Source organism: Typopeltis vanoorti, chromosome 18 (assembly GCF_054136105.1).
Source record: "Typopeltis vanoorti isolate ZY-2024b chromosome 18, IOZ_Tvanoo_1.0, whole genome shotgun sequence".
NCBI classification, from domain to species: Eukaryota; Metazoa; Arthropoda; class Arachnida; order Uropygi; family Thelyphonidae; genus Typopeltis; species Typopeltis vanoorti.
Window position 1 is genome coordinate 5,087,996 of NC_143566.1, and position 18,496 is coordinate 5,106,491.

Sequence of the window (18,496 nt, forward strand, 5' to 3'; positions counted from 1 at the left end):
ACTCAGTGAATTGAATATAATACGCTCTCTATTTTACCTGGGTCAGGTTGAGACAATTATGGTAAACCTCTCACCAACAAACTTGCATAAATGCAAAAAAATAGTTTATAAAAATCAAGTGGATATTAAATCCAGCATTATTTTTTATAACTATAAAGATGCTATTGATACTTTTTTTTTTCTCTTTGTGGTCAGCTCTGTGGAATTAAACTGTGATCATCTTAAGTTATCTACAAATGTGTGATCTTTGGATTGATCCCAGATTTACAAAATCATAAAATTCGAAGTAATTTCAAAAATCAGGCTTAATATTAGTGTAGGTTGATGCCCTTTCCTTCTTGGATGCAAAGACAAAACAATAGGAATAATTCATATGCTTTGAATACCAATAAATAGAAGAGGGATAGGAAAAGCAATACATTCTATAGGAAATCAGATTAACTCCAAAGGAATGGCAGAAAATAAAGTTTTTTTTTTTTTTTCATCCTGAAGACACTACTGCAGAAAATAAAATACTTAGCACAATTGTGAGAAAAATAATGTTTGAGCTCATATTCTAATAAAAGAATGGACAGCAAACAGGAAAAGATTACTGATAGAATGCACAAGATAAAATAATCAGAAAAACTGTAACCAGGTACTAAAAAACCAGTTGGAAGATTAAAAAAATAATAATAATGTGAAAGTGGATTACAATGAACACTGCCACAACATGTCTAAAATATGGTGACCACACATATATTTTTTAATGAGATTGTCCCCTTTTTTGCTCTGGTCTCTTCCTGACACAACCTTAATGGGACGCTAATTGTCCCTTTTTATTAACTTTAGTGCCGTTTTGTCCCTTTTTTGAATTTGTGGAAGGACTTCATTCTTGAATGTCTGAATATGGAAAGGATAACATCTCTGCTGGTGACATGTGATAGCTTGAGATCGAAAACATGGATGCTATGATGATTGATTATCAACTGTTATGAGCACACACACACTCTTTCTCTGTGATAGGACAAAAATGCTGCAACCAGTGGCAGCATTGCTACATCTGGGCAGTAACAAGGTTACTTTATAATAAAATTAGTTTAATCCTTTATCTAAGTGTGAGCAAACAAAGTTTGCGCCTGAAAGTATCTTCAGGACCGAAGAGACCTCAATAAAGGTCGAAACTAGTCTGGGTAGTGGCCCTTCCCTTAATACATAACATTAGACGTATCTGCAGGGAGATGTGTTTTGCATTATAGGAGATACCGAGATAGGAGTGTTGGTAGCTTTCTCCACCTTTGCAACGAGTTGCCTCGGTGTTGTACCACCTTACCCCAGTCCTGAAGATACTTTCAGGTGCAAACTTTGTTTGCTCACACTTGGATAAAGGAAGAGACTTCAATAAAGGTCGAAACTAGTCTGGGTAGTGGCCCTTCCCTTAATGCATAACATTAGACGTATCTGCAGGGAGATGTGTTTTGCAGTATAGGAGATACTGAGATAGGAGTGTTGGTAGCTTTCTCCACCTTTGCAACGAGTTGCCTCGGTGTTGTACCACCTTACCCCAGTCCTGAAGATACTTTCAGGTGCAAACTTTGTTTGCTCACACTTGGATAAAGGAAGAGACCTCAATAAAGGTCGAAACTAGTCTGGGTAGTGGCCCTTCCCTTAATGCATAACATTAGACGTATCTGCAGGGAGATGTGTTTTGCATTATAGGAGATACTGAGATAGGAGTGTTGGTAGCTTTCTCCACCTTTGCAACGAGTTGCCTCGGTGTTGTACCACCTTACCCCAGTCCTGAAGATACTTTCAGGTGCAAACTTTGTTTGCTCACACTTGGATAAAGGAAGAGACCTCAATAAAGGTCGAAACTAGTCTGGGTAGTGGCCCTTCCCTTAATGCATAACATTAGACGTATCTGCAGGGAGATGTGTTTTGCATTATAGGAGATACTGAGATAGGAGTGTTGGTAGCTTTCTCCACCTTTGCAACGAGTTGCCTCGGTGTTGTACCATCTTACCCCAGTCCTGAAGATACTTTCAGGTGCAAACTTTGTTTGCTCACACTTGGATAAAGGAAGAGACCTCAATAAAGGTCGAAACTAGTCTGGGTAGTGGCCCTTCCCTTAATGCATAACATTAGACGTATATAGGAGTGTTGGTAGCTTTCTCCACCTTTGCAACGAGTTGCCTCGGTGTTGTACCACCTTACCCCAGTCCTGAAGATACTTTCAGGTGCAAACTTTGTTTGCTCACACTTGGATAAAGGATTAAACTAATTTTATTATACTCTAACCAAGTGAAAAATAAACTTTCAACAAGGTTACTTTGTCTAACATATCATTGTTTTGTGCTTCTTATGCTGGTCAGTTAGTAATTGTGAAGTTAAAGCAAGTATATATTGTGAGTGGTGATATTTTATCCAGATTTTATCATGCTGAAAAGGAAGCATAGTTTTACTCGGGATTTAAAAGAATATCCCTTCTCGAAAGACGACGAAACAAACAAGTTGCAATGTACTGTGTGTTGTTCGGTTTTTTTCAATTGAACATGGAGGCTGTTCTGATATAAAACTGCATATGAAGAAGCAAAAACAAAAATTGGCAGTCACTGCTCGCAGTTCAAGTTGTTACATCATTTTTCACGAAAAATTCAAAACGGAAATTCAAAAATTCAAAACGTAAATATGACGAAAGTTAATGTCTTGCAGCTCAAGAAGGTTTTTTTGTGTTTTATGCAGCAAAACATAATCTTTCTTTGAAGTCAATGGACTGCACCTCTGCAATAGTGAGAAGTTTATTTCAAAAGAAATTTACACGTGGACGAACAAAGTTCCAGTCAATTTTAGTAAATGTCCTAGCACCTTACTCAATGCGAGAAATAGGAATTGAATTGAAACAAGCCAAATATGTGTCAATTATGGAAGACACATCAAACCACAGAGATTTGAAGTTGGCACCTGTCCTTGTTAGATACTTCATTCTGAATAAAGGTAATCAGGTTAAAGTGATGTATTTTCAGAACATAACAGGAGAAGTCATATAGGTAAATATAACTTCTCCTTTGATTCCACCTTAGTATCACCATCTCTGAGTCTGGCTCCCACTGACGAGACCTCAATAAAGGTTGAAGTAGCCCTTCCCTTATTGCATAGCATTATATATGTCTGCAAGGAGATGTGCTTTGTGTTATGGGAGATACTAAGACGAGTAGTGATGATTGCTTGGTCCACCTTTACCATGAGTTGCCCCAGTCCTGAAGATACTTCAGGTGCAAACTTTGTTTGCTTACACTTGGATAAAGGATTAAACTAAATTTGCAAGTGGAGGTTTCTGTCATTTAGAAGTTCATAAGGCATATTCCGGTAATTGGACCACATTTTTTTATTTTATTTTTTTATTAAGCTAAAAAAAAACACAATAAAGAAATAAAACCCAACAAGGTTCATAAGTTTGACTTGCATCTTCAGGGGTAAAAGGTAACTTAAAGTTTAAAACACAAAAATGAGAAATTATTCAAAAATAATTCATACTATACAGTTGTAGTCATCTGACTGTTTATAAAATTAAAAATCAGAATGCAGATTCAAAGCAGGGCTAAGTTTAAATAATGCTGGATGATGCCACGTTCATAATGTCCGAGGTCTGACTGAGGTATATATTTTATCAAAGCTGACCAAACTTGGTGTAGAATTAAGCCCTGGTTTTTATTGCATTGTGTTGGAATTCTAAGCATGTTTGCAGCTTCTTTAAATTTCCTTATGTAACAGTTTTTTCCTATGTAAGACGTTTGTTTTTTGCCAGAGTACATTGTGGCTGGTGGAAGTGGTATGGAAAGCTAGACCTGATTTGTGTTCTTTTCTGTTTTGCATGTCCTTTTGGTGTTTGTTCATGTGTATTTCCCCAGATCTTCCTGTCTGTCCTACGTAGCAGATGCCGCAAGAACAATAAATTTTATAAACACTTGGTTATTTAAAGGATGATGTGGAGGTTTCAGGAGATATAGAAATCTTGAAATTTTTTCCAGCAGCAGAAAGGCTACTTTGATGTTATGCTTGTTTAGTAATTTAGCCATCTTGTCTGTAACATTCTTGATATATGAAAGTGTGATAGTGTTTTTGAAATCTTGTTTCTGTGAGATGCTTGTAGGAGGTATGTGGAGGATTTTTTTTGATAGTCTTGGGTTCATAACCATTTTTTTTTTGAGGATCTGTGTTAAATATTCTAATTCTTCATTTCTCTGTTTTTAGTCTAACCAAGTGGGGGGGAAAAAACTTCCAACATCTTTCTCTAAATTTAGAGTAATTTAATAATAAGGTGAGACACCTTTTGGCAACTCGTATAGGTAAATATGACTTCTCCATTGCTTCCACCTTAGTATCACCACCTCTGGGTCTGGCTCCCACTGACCAGACCTCCATAAAGGTCTAAACTGGTCTGGGTAGTGGCCCTTCCCTTAATGCATAGCATTATACATGTCTGCAAGGAGATGTGCTTTGCATTATGGGAGGTACTAAGATGAGTAGTGACGAGAACTTGGTCCACCTTTATCACGTGTTGCCTCAGTCCTGAAGATACTTCAGGTGCAAACATTGTTTGCTTACACTTGGATAAAGGATTAAATTAAATTTTATTATAGCTCCATGCTTCTTTGACCACAAAAAATCTGGTTTTGCCATTTGGTTAAATGGCCACACACTGATAACTTGCAACACACTTCAGTACATAAAATCTTGGTATAAAATTTTACCCGAAATCAAAAACTGCTAACAATTGTTTATCTGCTTCCAGCAGACAGTAATAGGGAGAACTGTCTGCTTGGAAGCTGACTTACATTGGCCATCCAAACTAAGAAAATAGCATTATCAAAATTGGCACCATTTCTTTTACAAGACATCGTCTTTACTCTGAATATATTCTTTTCATCCAGATTTCACTCTAGCAAAAGCAAACAAAAATTTATGCTTGAAATTTCTTCAACTATACTATTGTATAAATAGTACTTGTAGACACAGTGTATCAGGTACCGCTGTAGAGCAACAGTTATGACGATAATGCAACATTTCCTTTCATTTCAGACAAATTATGGAGACTAGAACTGTTTTAGAAATTATTTTAAGTTCCCGAAGTTTTTACCTCATGTTAAGGTCATCATCTGGCGTATACACATGTATATATAGAGACAAACTATATTACATTTCACACAGTATGCCAAAGAGATAATGATTTGATCAACGGTTATTCTACTGGCCTGACCTGTAGAGAAAAAAATAAATAAATAAATAAAAATAAAATAAAATAACTACATCAGAGCTATATTCTATTTATGACAACATCAGAGAACAATTTCATATAGATAGTTTTATTACAGCAAAAGTGATGTCCTAATTTAACATGAGAGTTGCTATATAAGCGAAGGAGAGTACGACAGGAGAGATTGAAGAAGTGGTTATGAATGAGGAAGCAAGTGGCATAAGTATGGAAAATGAGAGAATGATTGTGCAAGATGAACAGGGAAACGGGGAGGCTCAGGGTGGACAGGAGTACATAGCGTGAGAAAGGTGGATGCTCCAAGAGGATGTGAGAGCATATGTAGACAGGAAAGGAATGGGATGACCTGGGATCAAGAGGAAACAGTGGGAATTGAAGAGGGTTCTAAAATGAATAAGCAAAAAGGGAAATTGCCCCAGTCGAGCATGGAGAGATCACATCGAATGAGTGTTATCAGTGGAACTAGCTGTAGATCCATGAATGAGCTGTTGTGATTATATACAAATGCTAGAAGTGTAAAAAACAAGGCAGATGAAATGGTTGCACTAATTGCGTCTGTGCACCCAGAGATTGTTGGAATAAGTGAGACATGGTTAGATGAGGATGACATCCTGACAGGAATAGAGATGGAGGATATGATGTGTTTCGTGAGGATAGAAGGGGTAAAAAGGGAGGGGAGTGCTATTGATGATAGAGAAAGAGTTATGTCCATACAAAGTGGAGATGCAAGAGGGAAATAGTGCTAGTGGTTTTGAGGCAGTACGGTGTGAGATAGAGGTGAATGGAATGAAATACTTGGTTGATTCTGTTATAGACCAGGAAATATGGATGGTAATGACTATGAAATGTACAATCATATTAGCCAAGCAAATAAGAAAAGAGTGATCATTATGGGCAATTATAATTATGGCAATATAGACTGCAATGATGAGATAGCAACTGGAAGTAAAGAAAATTAGTTTCTTGAGTTTTTAAGGGATAACTACTTCAGACAGTATGTAACATTGGGCACACGAGGATTGAGGGTCTTGGATTTGGTCATCTCATCAGAGGATGTAATTATAAATGAAGTGACACAAATCAAATCGCCCACCAATTGGTGAGAGTGACCATGAGGTGATTACCTGGGTGGTTGCCAGCAGTGTGAGGACTTCTGTAAGAAAAGGGTATATGTGGAACTACAAGGGGAGTGATTATGAAGAGATGAGGAGACAGCTTGCAAGTGTAGCATGGAATAAGGAGTTAGCTGGAAAAGAGATCAATTTGGCCTTGGGGATTTTCAAAAACTATCTAGTAGATGCAATGTCTAAATGTATTCCAAGAGTGAGAAGGTTAAATAAGGTAGGTGTGAAATGGATGAATAAAGAGATTACGCATGCAATACAGAGAAAAAGGGCATTATGGAGGCAGCATAAGAGAAGTGGAAATAACCAATTCCATGAGGACTACAAAGACCAGGCAAGGCTGGTGACTTGGTTAGTGAGGGTAGCTAAAGAGAGGTATGAACAGCAGTTAGCTAATGAAGCCAAAAAGAATCCTAAGGAGTTCTTTCGATATGTAGCCAACAGAAGAAAGAATGATTATGGAAGGATGTCATTTATTGGAGAAAATGGTATAAAGACAGCTGTTGCAGAAGGTGTGGTGGAGCTACTTAATGAGCAGTTCATAAAGGTGGATGTGACTTCATGGAGAGATTGAGAACAGTTGATGATGGGGAAGATAGACTGACTGTAGGTGAGCAAGAGGTGTATGGGGAGTTGAGCAAACTAGAAATAAATGAGACTGTGGGACTTGATATTATATCACCACGTATTCTGAAGGAATGTGCCAAAGAGTTGATGCTGGCCTTGACATATTAATACGAGTCTTGCACTCGGTCAAGTTCCTGAGGAGTGGAAGGAGGGCAAGATTGTGCCATTTCATAAATGAGATGATTGACAACAATGGTATTATTTTTGATTAACAGCATGGATTTGCTAAAGGGAGATCATGTTTTAGTAATCTACTTATTACAATAAGGTGACTGCTTCCATGATCAGTGGAGAAGGATACACAGTAATATATTTAGATTTTGAAAAGGCTTTTGATAGATTACTGAATGATAAGTTGATAGTCAAACTGGAGTGATTGGGCTGGATATTAGATTAGTGCATTGGATTGGAAACTGGCTATCTGAGGTATCAACAAGTTGTGTATGGGGGAGCGATAACCAAGAAAAGGAAAGTTACTATTGGTGTGCCTCAGGGGTCTGTTTTAGTGCCATTGCTGCTTAACTTGCATATTAATGATATTGGTGAAGATCTGGATAGAGATATTCACTTGTGATATGAGTTCAATGTTGCAAAATGTAAGGTTTTAAAATTTGGAAAACAAAGATGGGATGTAGAATTTATGCTTGGTGAGGATATATTGTTTGAGGTGGAGGAAATGAGAGATCTGAGGGTGATAGTGGATAAGCATCTCAAATTTAGGGAACACATAGCCAAAATTGTGAAGACAACACAAAGAATCCTGGGAATGATACGGAGGACACTGACTTGTAGAAGTAGGGAGATTCTTGTTCCATTGTATAAGGCTTTGATTAGGCCACACATGGACTATTGTGCCCAGATTTGGTCACCTGGTTTTCAGAAGGATGAAGAGATGTTGGAGAGGGTCCAGAAGCGACTGACTAAGGTAGTTTTTTAACCTCTGGATTGTCGAGTATGAGGAAAGATTGAGAAGATGCAACTTGAGCAGAGTGTGGTGGACAGGAGGAGGAGGGGAAATATGATAGAGACCTACAAGCTATTAAGTGGTTGTTATAGGATTAATGCTGGAGAGGTTCTAATAGAAAATAGTGGGAGATCAGGTGTGAACCAGAGGTCATCCCTGGAAGCTGTATAAGGAGGGTGTGAGTAGGGGAGTGAGAAGCAGGTTTTTTTCATGCAGAGTTGTGAATGATTGGAATGCCTTGCCTGAGAGTATGGTGTCTACAGAGAATTTGAGTGTATTTAAAGCATGGTATGACGAGCTGTGTGTCTGATAAAATGACCTTCGTCTTGGGTAATAATAATAATAATTTGTTCCTTTTTTCAAATAATAATTGTATGTCCTGTTTCCCATATATATATATAGGGCAAATTACAGGTGCAGTGAATGTGATATACTCCATGGTAGGCCAGTGGAGGAAGTGGGTCTTGGATGAGTTTAGGAAGTTCTTTCATTTTGCAGGAGGTTTAAAGGTGACTTTAAGAATTCTTTTCTTTTAGGCCTACATGGTGATCTGAATACATTTTAGAAAATTATGGGGACAACTACCGTGTTTAAGTAAAACTTTAGTTTAATATAAACCAAAATCCACATTCGACGTTTCGACCTTTATATCAAGGTCATCTTCTAGAGCATATATACTATATAAAGAGAAACAAGCTGCACTACAATCTACATGGTTTGTTAAAGTTACTGAACCGTTACAACAATTATTGGCCTGACCTCCAAAAAAAAAAAAAAAAAAACTTACTACATCAATGCTTGAGTCCTATTAATAATAATAATAATTATTATTATTATTATTCAGACCTCCATGGAGTCAAAAGACTCATCGTGGAAGGTCCTTCCCAAGATATACTTTGTGTTTCTTAGGATGGACCTCTCACGATGAGTCTTCTATCAAGACTCATCGAGGGGAGGCACCCCCTGAGAAACACAAAGTCTATCATACCACTCCTTAAACTCATTGACCGTTCTCGCTCTCACCACTCCATCAGACAGTGCATTCCATGATTCAACCACCCTCCATTCAAAGAAACCACTCCTCACCCTCTTTCAAACAGTTTCCTTTCGTAGCTTCCAGGGATGGCCTCTTGTCATCACTCCTTCCCGCTGTTCAACCAAGTGAAAGAACTCCCCAGTATCAACCCTATAACCACCTCTCAACAGTTTAAAAGTCTCAATCATATCACCTCTCCTTCTTCTATCCACCAAACTCTGCAGTCCACATTCCCTCAGTCGATCCTCATTACTAACATTGTACTGTCCTGAAACCATCTTTGTTATCTGCTTTTGTACCCTTTCCACACTTAATTTATCCCCTTCAAATCCTGGGAACCAAATCTGAGAACAATAGTCAGTTATTATCAACTCAGTTATTATCAACTCTTCTGATGCTATAACCAAATCCAAAACTCTTGAACCTCTTGTTCCCTCTGTTACATGTTACCTAAGACATTTGTCCCTCAAGAATTCTAGAAATTCCATTCCCGTATTGCTACATGCATCTTCCTCTCTCCAATTTATACTACTGTAGTTAAAATCTCCCATAACAATCATTCTTCTTGCACTTGCCAAACTTAGCTGTTTAAACATCTCCTGGTCCGCATCCTCTGTGCTCCTGGGTCTGTAGCAACACCCCACTTAATATCCTGTCCTGCCTACCTCTACCTCACACCATGTGCTCTCAAAATCATTTGTCTCACTTCCTTCGAAAGCTTCCACTCTTAGAGGACATAGGTCATCACTTATCATAAGCAGTACCCCACCACCACGCTTTCCCCTCCTATCACTCACACCTTCCACACTATCAACTATTATTTTCTCATTCATCTATGAAAAATGCTATACCCAGCGACTTCTATTCCTGTTATTATATCTCCTTCTGTCAACCACGTCTCAGTGATTGCAATAATTTTTGGCCAAGATGATGTTAACTGCACCACCAATTCCTCTCCCTTATTCCAGATTCTCCTGGCATTAGTATAAAGCATATAAATGCCATTGTTTCTATACCCAGCATTATCCCTTCTAGACTTCACTGGGCTCAGTTTTACCTGACATCGTCTCCCTTCTCCGAAGTATTCATTCCCATAAGAGGCCACCCCTGCTATCATCCTCCCTGGGACACACTGAACCGTTCAGAATAGCAATCTCTCCAGATGCCTACGTCCTTCCGTCCTTCTTCAAACTCTCGCTATTATTCCATTCAATATCACTGCTCTTCTGCTCAGCTCATCATTATCATACCTAGGCAACATGCACACTATTTTTCCTCTCTCTCTGTCTTCTTCTGTACAGCCTCGAGCAAAAATCTCATATCTCTCGCTGCCCGACTTACATTACCACTCAAGTCATTTGTTCCTACCATCATAATCATCTCATCCACCCTTTCACCTCTCTTAATTGCCATAGCCACCCTTTCTATTGTTCCTCCTGGCAAACACTCCTCACACATCCTATCTTGAACACCACGGATCATCGAGTCGCCATACATTATACCTCTTACCATTCCCTCTCTCCTATTGTTTCCATTCTCTCCTCTTCTTTCATTCCCATAGGTCTCTCTCATTCCCTCTCCTCTACTGCTATTCTCTCTTCAAGCATTCCCATACTCTCTCTCCTACTGTTTCCATTCTCTCCTCTTCTAGCACTTCCATATCCCTCTCTCATTCCATCTCTCCTACTGTTTCCATCCTCTCGTCTTCTAGCATTCACATACCTCTCTCTCATTCCCTCTCTTCTACTGTTTCTATTCTCTCCTCTTCTAGCACCCCCCATCCCTCTCACTTATACTCCCAAAATTCTCTCTCACCCGTACTCGGAATTGCCTTGCATTCATCTCTTCCATTCTCCTAATCTTATCTTTCATACTTCTGCTCTCATTCACAAGACATTCCACCTCCTCTTTCAAACTCATCTATCACCCTATGCAGGTCAGTCACTCTTAATCTAAATTCACTCTCCCATACAAAACCATCTCCTAAACTTTCACAGTCCCTCACACCTTCCACACTATCAACTATTATTTTCTCATTCATATATACATTTTTTTCATTCTCTCCTATCACACTGCTTGTCTTCCTACATTCATTTCCCGTTCCTGGAGCAACAAGGTTGGATATCGATATTTCCAATGCACTTATTTGCTCCAACTGCCTGCATTTTGCGCACATACGCTCTCCGCTCTCTTTCACAAGCCACATATCCAATTCCCGAGACGCATACATGCCGCAAGTACTGCACGCCACAAAGTCCCTTATGATATTGCTTATAATAGAGTTCTTAAATGGCGGAGGACTTGGCGATACGCCACTTGGGACTGCAGCTGAATCCGCCATCATTCCTTACTGCCGAATATCATAATCTTTAATAATTATTCAATTAATAAATTCCATTAAATAAATAAAAAAAAAAAAGTACAAACAATTACAAGCAAAACAAAACATTTAAGTACACTAAATATAATTAAATAAAATGAAATATAACTAAATACAGTAATGAAAACTTAGCTTCGTTTTGTCTTCCACCATTATGCATTCGATTCCGACGGTACCAAAATATATTATATCACGACAGCAACTAACTTCCAAAAAACAACCACTGAAGTACACTCGTATTCAGAGAAACAATTTAGCACTCAAAAACGTAGAAAAACAGGGGGGAAAACGGACTATTCACCGATTAAAAATCACTTTCTTCTGCACAGCTCAAATTCACCGCCACGTGCTACCATGATGAGAAGGACACTGACCTGTAGAGATAAAAGGATTATCATTGCATTGTACAAGTCTCTGATCAGACTACACTTGTGCTATTGTTCTCAGATTTGGTCTCCAGGATTTGAAGGGGATAAATTAACTGTAGAAAGAATACAAAGACGGATGACAAAGATGGTTTCAGGACTTTACAGTGTTAGTTATGAGGGTCGGCTGAGGGAATGTGGACTGCAGAGTTTGGTGGATACAAGAAGGAGAGGTGATATGATTGAGTTTTTTAAACTCTTGAGAGGTGGTTACAGGGTTGACACTGGGGAGCTCTTTCTCTTATTTGAACAGCGGGAAAGAGGGATGACAAGAGGCCATGCCATCCCTGGAAGTTACGAAAGGAAACTGTGAGCAAGAGGGTGAGGAGTGGTTTCTTTGCGTGGAGGGTGGTTGAACCGTGGAATGCATTGCCTGACGGAGTGGTGAGAGTGAGAACCGTCAATGAGTTTAAGGAGTGGTATGATAGACTTTGTGTTTCTTAGGGGAACCTCCCCTCGATGAGTCTTGACAGACTTTATGTTCTTAGGAAGGACCTCCCACCATGAGTCTTTTGATTCCATGGAGGCCTGAATAATAATAATAATAATTATTGTATCAATCCTCTGTGTTACCTTCACCACCTTTGCAATATGTCCCCTAAATTTCAGGTTTCTATCAATCATCAACCCCAGATCTCTTGTCTCCCCTACTTCTTCCAGTATAACTCCTCCCATAGAGTATGCAACATCCCATTGATGTTTCCCAATTCTCAAGCCCTTACATTTTGCTTACGTTTAATATTATCTATTGGTTGTAAACTTTCATTGGAGCAAGAAGTCTATATATATATATATATATATATATATATATATATATATATATATATATATATTTTAACATCATGATTATACATATAAATTCCAACCAGTTGGTATGAAATGGTTTCCAATACTAGCTGAAGGTTGCCTAGAGTCCTGAAGTATGCTGGATACTAAATATTAAGTAGGCTGAACGTGTGTCATCCAGATTCTTGGAATTTTTATGCCACCATTATTGTTGATATTTGGGTGGTTTATCAGAATTTCACAGGCTTCCTTAACTAAAATTAGATTATGTCCCCATGGTCAGGAAGTCAAATAAGGCAGGCAGGCAGGCGTTAGATGGATGAACAGTAGTATCAAGCTTGATCTGCAAAAAAAAAAAAAAAAAGGTTATGGAGAATTTACAAGGAGAAAGGCGATCATTGCACCAATGAGCAGTACAAGGCTCAAGCTAGGAAGGTTACCAGCATAGTAAGAAAAGCTAAATCAGATTATGAGAAGACTTTAGCCTAAGAGATCAGGGGTAATCCCAAAGAGTTCTTCCGCTATGTGGCAAGTAAAAGGAAGAATGACTTCGGAAGGATAACTTTATTGGGTGCTGATGGTATTGAGGTGAAAAAATCAGATGTAATAGTCGAGTTACTGAGTGATCAGTTTTCAAAAGTCTGTCACTCAAGTGAGGAGATCTCTGTACCTGTCGCAATAACTAATGTGAGAATTGAAGCTAAGAAATCAGAAGTATTTAATATATTGCAAATGAAAACACTGCTGTAGGTTTAGATGGATTATCAGCTCGGTTGTTGTATGAATGTGCAAATGAATTGTCAACCCCTCTTACTTGGATATTTAATTTAAGTTTGAACTCTGGTATGGTCTCTAGGGAGTGGAAATTAGGCAAAGTGGTTCCTTTGCATAAAGGTGGCTCTAAAACTGCGGTAGTTAATTACAGACCAATCACCATCTCAGGAGTAGTGGTAAAAGTATTGGAAAAGTTGGTTAAAGACAAAATTCAAGAATGGGTGGATCAGGATATGATACTCTATAGAGGCCAACATGGTTTTGTTAAAGGTAGATCCTGCCTTAGCAATCTATTAACTTTTCATAATAGAATGACATCTGAGTTGGACAAAGGAAATGGCTACACAGTGCTACATCTGGATTTTGCCAAGGCTTCTGACAGGATACCCCATGGAACCCTGTTACGCAATGGAGCAGATGGGAATGGATACTAAACTGGTGATATGGATAGGAGAATGTGCTCAGGGAGAGATACCAGGTGGGGAGGGGGTGTATGGAGTAGCCGAGTCCAGAATGAGGCAGGTGACCAGTGGTGTGCCTCAGGGCTCTGTGCTTGGGCAATTGTTGTTTAATTTGTATATAAATGATATAGGAAATGGCTTAAAGGGAGATATTCAGTTGTTTGCATGACAAAGTTGGGTAGCGCAATAAAAAAATCAAGCTAATGTTGAGAGTTTGCAGGATGATTTAAATAAGCTTTCAAAATTGGCAAAGGGTAATAGATGTCAGTTCAATGTGGAAAAGTGTACAGTCATGCATTTTGGGATTAAAATATTACCAGCTGTGTACTGCATTGATGGAACAGTACTCCAAGAGATTAATGAGGCTTGGGACTTAGGGGTGTTGGTGGATAGGGAGATGAAGTTCATGGGACACATTGCTAAGGTGTCCAAGATTGCACATAGGATTACTTGGTTGTTGAGGAACACACTGACATCCAGAAAGAGGTTATTATTCCCCTTTATAAAGTGTTGATACTTCCACATTTGGATTACTGTGCTCAGGTCTGGTCTCCTGGATTCCTTGGAGATGAGGAGGCTGTGGAGAGGGTTCAGAGAAGAGTGACTAAGTTGGTGAGTGATGTAAAAATTGCTCCCTATCAATGTAGGGAGCAATTTTTACATTGATAGATTGAGAGCTTGTGGATTGCAGAGGTTGGTTGATAGGCGGAGAAGAGGGGATATGATAGAAACATTTAAATTACTGAAAGGTTTTTTATAGGATTGATGCAGGGGAAATGTTTCAGCTTTGTGATAGTGATGGAAGAACAAGAGGTCATCCCTGGAAATTAAAGAAGAGTGTGGTTAACAAGGGTGTCAGAACAAGGTTTTTTGCCTGGAGGGTGGTGAATGAGTGGAATTCATTGCCTGACTTAGTTGTGAGCTCTCCATCTGTAAATGAATTCAAGAAGAGATATAACAGATGTTGTTTTGCTAGTTTGGGTCTCCCGCGATGAGTCTACTGACTCCATGGAGATACCCGCAATAATAGAAATCGCCAGCGGCACATTTATAAATAATGGCTATGACAAAAATACTATTAATAAAGTACTGTATTAAACATCATCGAAAAAGAATTCTAGATTACAGTAAAACCATAGCCATATAATAAATTTATATGGCTATGGTTTTGTACCAAGGCAAAAGCAATGGAGAGGTCATCTTTACCTATAGAAGTTGCCAAAAGGTGTGCCACCTTATTATTAAATAATAACTTTCAACATCTTTCTCTAAATCCAGAGTAATTTAATAATAAGGTGGCACACCTTTTGGCAACTCCTATAGGTAAAGATGACCTCTCTATTGCTTCTGCATTGATATTTCCACCTCTGGGCCTGGCTCCCACTGACGAGACCTCAATAAAGGTCGAAACTGGTCTGGGTAGTGGCCCTTCCCTTAATGCACAACATGATACATATCCGCAAGGAGATGTGTTTTGCATTATGGGAGATACTGAGATATGAGTGATGATAGCTTGGTCCATCTTTGCTCCAAGTTGCACTACCTTTCCTCAGTCCTGAAGATATTTTGAGGTGCAAACTTTGTTTGCTTACACTTGGATAAAGGATTAAACTAAATTTATTATAGTCTAACCAAGTGTAAAATAAACTTTCAACAACTTTCTCTAAATCCAGATTAATTTAATAATAAGGTCGCACACCTTTTGGCAACTCCTATAGGTAAAGATGACCTCTCCATTGCTTCTGCATTGGTATCTCCACCTCTGGGCCTGGCTCCCATTGATGGGACCTCAATAAAGGTCGAAACTGGCCTTCCCCTAATGCATAACATTATACCTATCCACAAGGAGATGTGTTTTGCATTATGGGAGATACCGAGATAGGAGTGATGATAGCTTGGTCCACCTTTGCTCCGAGTTGCGTGGTGTTGCACTACCTTTCCTCAGTCCTAAAGATATTTTGGCGTAAGCTTTGTTTGCTCACACTTGGATAAAAGATTAAACTAACTTTATTATAGTCTAACCAAGTGTAAAATAAACTTAAAACCATAGCCATTCCATACATTAAATGGTTATCAGAAAAAATCAACAGAATCCTACACCATTATAATCTCAATGCCACCTTTAAGCATCCTACAAAACTTAAAAACATATTCAACTCCTCTAAGGATCCTCTCCTCCTATTGGCACATCCTGGAGTGTATTGCATCCACTGCACCTGTAACTTACCGTATGTTGGTGAAACAGGACGTACAATCCCATACCTAAGAAAGAACACAGAAGACACATTAAATATAACCATTTTGGTGAAGCAGACCTCTCAGATCACGCTCTCAACACCTTACACCAAATTGACTGGAAAAGTACCCACTCCACTCTTTACATCATAGAAAAATCTAGTATGAAAGAAAATTTAAGGAAGCCTGTGAAATCTGATAAACCACCCAAATATCAACAATAATGGTGGCATGAAAATTCCAAGAATCTGGATGGCACACATTCAGCGTACTTAATACTTAGTATTCAGCGTACTTAATACTTAGTATTCGGCATACTTCAGGACTCTAGGGAACCTTCAGCTAGTATTGGAAAGCATTCCATTCCAACTAGTTGGAATTTATATGTATAATCATGATGTTAAAAAAAAATATATATATATATATATATATAAACTTGTTGTTGCTCCCAATTTAAGTTTACAACCAATAGATAATATTAATAATAGGACTCTAGCATTGATGTAGTAAGTTTTTTTTTTTTTTTTTCACCAGAGGTCAGGCCAATAATTGTTGTAATGGTTGGGCAGTAACTTTAACAAACCATGTAGATTGTAGCACAGCTTGTTTCTCTTTATATAGTATATATCCTGCAGAAGATGACCTTGATATAAAGGTCGAAATGTCGAATGTGGATTTAGGTTTATATTAAACTAAAGTTTTACTCAAACACGGTAGTTATCTTCATAATTTTCTAAAATGTATCTTTAGTATTCTGTTTATTTTATCTGATATCATTTGATATATGGAATATTTAGTTTTATTGTAATCTAGTTTAATTTTGTTTTTAAGTGAGGTCTTTTGAATAATTTTGTTGATAGTATTTTGGCTGTAGTCATTTTTCAGGAAAGTATTTCTGATAACTTGGCAAAAATGTTTACCAAGCGTACCGACTAATAATCGGCAGAAGTATGATAATGAAAATAAGGGTATGATAGTGAGTGTAAACAAAATGAAAGAGTGTGTGTTGTATGGAGATTCCTTAGCAAGAGGTGTGTTAGTTGAGAGTTTAACAAAATCGTACCAACCCGGTGCGAACATTAAGAATGTAAGCGAGTCAATTAGAATGCAAAAGCAGCGGGTGAAAGAATTGATAGTAGTGGCAGGTACAAATGATTTGAAAGGAAACAAAAAGGCTATGAGGGACGATGTGAAGGAATTGCTTGACGTAGCAAAAGAGAAGAGTGAGAGCGTTAGGTTGGTAAGTCTGTTGCTGAGGTATGACAGTGAAGAGTATAGAAGGAGGGCTATAATTGCTAATGACTTTATGGGTGAATTATATTTGATGAGTGGTGTGGAATTTGTGGATGTGTGGAATGAGTTCAATGGGCAAAAAGATTTATATAAAATGGATTTGGTGTACGGAGACTTGAAAAGGTGTTGTCGAATGTAGTGGAAGTGAATGTGCAGAATAAGGGAAACTAGAATTATTAAGGGGGTAGGGAGTAGATATGCAGATTTTAGGGAGACAGTTCAGTATGTGAATGTATGTAATATGCCTAAGCGAGTAGGAAAGACAACGAATCAGAATGGGATAGTTAGTATAGGGCATCAAAATAGGGATGGGACAAATCGGCTTCTGCAATTCATGTATACAAATGCCAGAAGTATTAGGAACAAGAAGGAAGAATTTTTGGCCTTGGTTGGCACTTCCAGACCACAGGATATTAGCATTAGTGAAACATGGCTGATAGAAGATGACACAACTAGTGGGATTGAATGTGAGGGGTATGGTGTGTTCAGGAGTGGCAGGGAGAATAAAATGGGGGGGAGGAGTGTTACTGATGATAGCTGATGAGCTACAGCCAAGGAGAATAGAAGTGGAACTGCAGGATAGAGAAAAGTGCACATTTGAGGCTATTTGGTGTGAGATTGAAACTAGCAGAACTAAATATACAGTTGGGTGCTGCTATAGACCAGGTGATGGAATAGAAGGTGGAGATAGTATGCATAAGCAAATAGAAGAAATGAGTGGAAGGAGGGTAATTATTATGGGAGATTTCAACTATGGTAACATTGATTTGAAGGAGGAGAGGACACATGGGAGGAAGGAATTGGATTTTATGCGGTTATTAAGGGATAACTATCTGCGACAACATGTAATGGAAAATACTAGTGGTCAGAGAGTTCTTGACCTGGTAATTGCATCTCAGAATTTGGCTGTAACGAATATGACCACATTGCCACCAATTGGTGAGAGAGTGATCATAGGGTCTTGACTTGGGAGATGGCTAAAGGTGTGGAATTTACAATTAAGACAGGGTACATGTGGAATTATCAGGCTGGTAAGTGACAAACTTAGGAGATTGATTGGTTCAGTGCCATGGCATGTAAAACTGCAAGGGCTGGGTGTTGATAGTGCATGGCAGGCAGTTAAGAAGTGTTTCATGAAGC

The 18,496-nt window shown here is 38.5% G+C and overlaps 1 protein-coding gene across 4 annotated transcripts in view; it reads left to right on the plus strand.

The window, feature by feature from the left end:
• LOC150096465 (ankyrin repeat domain-containing protein 49-like) overlaps window positions 1-18,496 on the plus strand; it is a 192,390-nt gene that overhangs the window by 578 nt on the left and 173,316 nt on the right. Inside the window, exon 1 of one of the 4 annotated variants that reach the window (XM_090408373.1) lies at window positions 8,413-8,475. The exons of the other annotated variants lie outside the window; for them this stretch is intronic. The gene's annotated coding sequence lies outside the window, so the exon portion shown is untranslated. Of the gene's footprint in view, window positions 1-8,412; window positions 8,476-18,496 lie in introns of those variants that run through there. 4 annotated transcript variants of the gene reach the window in all.